The sequence below is a fragment of the Sminthopsis crassicaudata genome, chromosome 3 (assembly GCF_048593235.1).
Source record: "Sminthopsis crassicaudata isolate SCR6 chromosome 3, ASM4859323v1, whole genome shotgun sequence".
Lineage (NCBI taxonomy): Eukaryota > Metazoa > Chordata > Mammalia > Dasyuromorphia > Dasyuridae > Sminthopsis > Sminthopsis crassicaudata.
Genome location: NC_133619.1, coordinates 607,631,733 through 607,636,684, shown reverse-complemented (window position 1 = coordinate 607,636,684; position 4,952 = coordinate 607,631,733).

The following is a 4,952-nucleotide window of genomic DNA, read 5'->3' as shown; positions in this document are numbered from 1 at the left end:
AAGATCTTCTTTGGCTGCATCTCATAAATTTTGGTATGTTGTCTTATGGACATTCTCTTGGATGAAATTGTCTATTGTGTCTGTGATTTGTTATTTCACCCATTCATTCTTTTTTTTTTTTAAGATTGATAAATAAAAGGTTTATTGTAGGAATTTGGAAGTAAAGCTCAGTTAGAAAGATGCCAGAGCCAGAGGTGGCCGCTGGGCGGGCAGGAACCCTTACATAGCTGGAAGGATACCATGTGTTGGCGGGGAGGGCTCCTGCAAAGAGAGCGCTCTAGCTCACCTCTTTTATAACTAAAAGAAGATGGGCGGTACCCCCAAATTCTTGGCAACTTTTCAGTTAGCTCAGATCAGGTGAGGGCTGGGGGAAGCTGAGCTGATGGTGGGGGAAGCTGAGCTGATGGTGGGGGAAGCTGAGCTGATGGTGGGGGCTGGGCCCAGACATTCAAAGGGTGCCTTTGACTAGGATTTGTGAATCAAGGTCAGCCATGGGCAGTTAGAGAGGAATCTTAAAGGGACCTCAACCCCCATCATTTCCCCCCTTAAACAGTTGAGACTTAAATTCATTTAAGAAAAAAAGAAAATTTGGGGCAATGTCCTTCATTTAAGGCAAGGTTGAGGATTTTCTCCAAAGATCTTCAAAGTAGTGGGGTCCCCTCATCTTGTTCCCCCCTCAAACCATTGCCTCCAAATGCATGTGAGAAAAGGGGCATCGATCTCCTCTTAACTGCTTCGAGCTAACAAGGGTCATAGAGATTTGGGGTTTCATGCCAGGAGGTGAGGTGTGAGGTGTGGGGGATGGCAAGGCATCGAGGAGGTGTCCCGGTCAGTTGTCCCCAGTCAATGTTCTCCAGGCTGAAAGGCCAGCTGAGAATCCAAAGTGTGAAGCCTAGAGAAAACAGATCTCGGGAACAGATTAAAAGTGGTATGTCATCCCAGTCACCCATTCATTCTTTACAATTAGATTATTTAATTTCCAGACTATACCAAACTTGATTCTCTCTATTCAAGACTCCAGATCTATCTCTAACTGTCTCAATAGATGATATTACTTTCTATCTTACTAAAATGAGGGAGGATATCTTTTAAAAAAAAACAACTTGTTTTTAACAAGCATTTATTAAGCAACAACTGTGTAATGAAAACTATGCTAAATCTTTACAAATATCATCTCATGACTATAGAAATGCTAAGGTGATATTCAGTGGCCTCAACTAATTTATTTTTAAAAAACATATATTTATAATTTATTTTAATTTCATAATATATCCACTCCTCCATCACTCAGTGACACATGTTTCAAAACAAACCATGAACCATGCTGAGAGAAAAACTGTTGCTTTAAAAGTTAGCACTAAAAATGTTTGTGGCAGCCCTCTTTGTAGTGGCAAGAAACTGGAAACTGAGTGGATGCTCATCAATTGGAGAATGGCTGAATAAATTGTTATATGAATATTATGGAATATTATTGTTCTGTAAGAAATGACCAGCAAGAGGATTTCAGAAAGGCTTGGAGAGACTTACAGGAACTGATGCTGAGTGAAATGAGCAGGACTAGGAGATCATTATATACTTAACAATACTCTATGATGATCAATTCTGATGGACATGGCCCTCTTCAACAATGAGATGAACCAAATCAGTTTCAATAGAGCAGAAATGAACTGAACCAGCCACACCCAGTGAAAGAACTCTGGGAAATGAATGTGAACCACTACATAGAATTCCCAATCCCTCTGTTTTTGTCCGCCTGCATTTTTTATTTCCTTCTCAGGTTAATTGTAACTATTTCAAAGTCCGATTCTTCTTGTACAGCAAAATAACAGTTTGGACATGTATACATATATTGTATTTAACATATATTTTAACACATTTAACATGTATTGGTCAACCTGCCCTCTGGGGGAAGGAGGGGAAAAATGTTTTTGCAATTTTTTTTGCAATTGTCAACGCTGAAAATTTACCCATGCATATATATGGTAAATAAAAAGCTATAATAATAATAAAAAAAAAAGTTAGCACACTGATTTGGATGCACCTCCTATCTATATCATTAATCAGCAAGTCACTAATCTCTCTGGTTTCCTCAAGGGTAAAAGTAGTGAGTTTACCAGCTGGCCACTAGTGTCCCTTGCAGATCTAAATATATAATAACAAAGTCTAAGGAGTCAATACAACAGGAGGTCGATGGGTGTGGCATGTTCTATAAGCATGATTTTATAGGGTAGACACCTGCTTAACTAGTGATTACAAAATTAGAAACTTTTAGAATTGTTCTTGTTTCTAAGTGTGTTTTCACTAAGGCTTGCCCAAACTGGGCTTTTGCGGGTTTGCCTTAATGATTAGGATAATATTTAAATTCTGGTGAGGAGGGCAAAAAAGCCTTGATAGTTGCCATTGTTCCAATAACAACATTAAAAGATTCTACAACATTAAAAAAAAATCTCATTTTATCTTCATAACAACTGTGCAAGATGGGTGCTATTATTATCCCCATTTTACAGATGAGGAAACTGAAGTAGGCAGTGGTTATGTGATTTACATAGTTAGTAAGAATCTGAGGCCAAATTTGAACTCAGGTATTCTAGACTCCAATATCTATCTAAGTTTTCTCATCTCCCCTACTCTGAAATCCATCTCTTTACCAATTTCTTTAATCTTAGAGGCTAGCTAGTAGCCTTTCTTGTCCAGCCTAATTTCTCTACTTGTGACATTGATCCCATCTTTTCTATTCTATGTAGGAAGCTGGCCTCATTTATTATTCTTTTACTTCATTTTTCTGTCTTTTTTCCTGCTCTTACAGTTTTTCTTCTTTCTTCTTTCTATCTTTTTTCTATCACCCATAGAAAAAGGTGTTTTGGCCTGTTCCTACTCTATTTCCCACCTGGGCTACTTTGCCCCTCATTAGGGAGTTGGAGGGTCCTGTGCTTCCAAGGGTTCTCCATATTGGTGCCAGACTTAGTTCAGATACCCATTTGGCTTTTGCCCTCACACAACTCAGAATATCTGAGTTCAAAACACCCACCAGCTTCCTCCTCCCCAGTAGCAGGGATTATAGATTTAGGCTACCCATTTTCATCTTTCCTTCTCCTTTTCAATCTCTGCATGTCTAAGTGATACTTTCTCAGCTGTTTGCAAACACGCTTAGTTCCCCATCCATAAAAAGCCTTCTCTTCTCCCCACCACTTCCTCAGACCCTAGTCTTGCATCTCTCCTTATCACTTCTAAACTCCTAGAAAGATGTCAACACTTGCTGCCTGTACTTCCTTTCCACCCACTCAGTCAGTCTTCAACCCTTTCTGGCTTCTGACCTCATTCTACGCCCAAAGATTGCCAGTGATCTGGGGATATAGCTTTGCTTCTCAGCACAGACAGTATGGCTTTGAATCCTACCTCTGTCTGTGATTGATTACCTGTGTGACATTGGTCAAGTCATTTAGATTTAGGGCTGGCTCTTAAAATAAAGGGCTTGCACTAGGTGACCTCCAATATCCCTAAGTCCTAGGGTCTCTAAGTTGTTAAATCAATGTTCTCTTCCTTGGTGTACATCCTTTTTTGACTTGAAAGACTGTTGACCTCTTTTACTAAGGGAATGATTCTGTCCTCCCTTGGTGACATTTTTATATGCTGGTTTGCCTTATATTTTTCTGACAATTCCTCTTCAGTCTCCAATAATTTTGTGTGATTCTTTGGGTATAAATTGTGGGGGTTTTGGTTTTGCTTTTAATTGAGGCAATTGGGGTTAAGTAACTTGCCCAAGGTCAGGTAGCTAGGAAGTGTTAAGTGTATGAGGTTAAATTTGAACTCAGGTCTTCCTGACTTCAAGGCTAGTGCTTTATCCACTGCGCCACCTAGCTGCCCCATAAATTGTGTTTTAAAGACGAGAAGGCTCGTCTGATTATTACACGAAGGTGAGTATATTCACCTTTGAGTCACTCAGGTGGCTCAGTGGATAAACTATTGGGCCTGAAGTCAGGAAGACCTCAAAATATTAGCCATTTAGCTCTGGAAGCCTCAGTTTTCTCATCTGTAAAATAAACCAGAGAAAGAGATTGGTAAACCACTCTAGTGTCTTTGCCAAATGGGGTCATGGAGTCAGACAGGACTGCACAATAACAGCAACTTGGGTTTAATAAAAGTACCTGTACTCTTGCAGGATTGCTATAAGGATTCAGTGAGATAATATTTGTAAGATGCTTTGCCATGTCTGGCCCAGAGTATATATTAAATAGATACTTATTCCCTAGTCTCTCATCTCTTCATCCTGTACCTCGTTACCTTTAGAGAGCAGCCTCAATCCGTAAAAGAAAGATAATTGTAGCTACCTCCTAGGGTTGTTGTAAGAATCAAATGAGATCAAATATTTAAGCAATATAAGATAATTATAAGATAAAAAAATTTAAGCATTATATAAATACCATTATATGAATAACATCATCATCATATCTCCCAAAGCTCTTTCCTAAGCCCTTTTTTCTTCTCTCTATACTCCCTTCCTTAGTGGTCCCAGCAGTTTCCAGATCCAAATATCACCACTACTTAGGTGATTCCCAGATTGTTCTGCTCAGTTTTAACCTCTCACTCTAGACCCAAAATGTCAATTTCCAGATGGACATTTCCACTTGAAATTTTTTCAGGCACTTCAATCTCAACATAGCTCAGTTAGAACTTATCTCTCTGATTGTGGCCAGTTCCAATGATCTTGTGATGGAGAGAGCCATCTGCACCCAGAGAGAGGCCTGTGGAAACTGAGTGTGGATCACAATATAACATTCTCACTTTTTTTGTTGTTGTTCGCTTGCATTTTGTTTCTTACTTATTTTTTTTCCCTTTTTGATCTGATTTTTCTTGTGCAGCAAGATAATTGTATAAATATGTATACGCATGTTGGATTTAATATATATTTAACATGTATGACATATGTTGGATTGCTTGCCATCTAGGGGAGG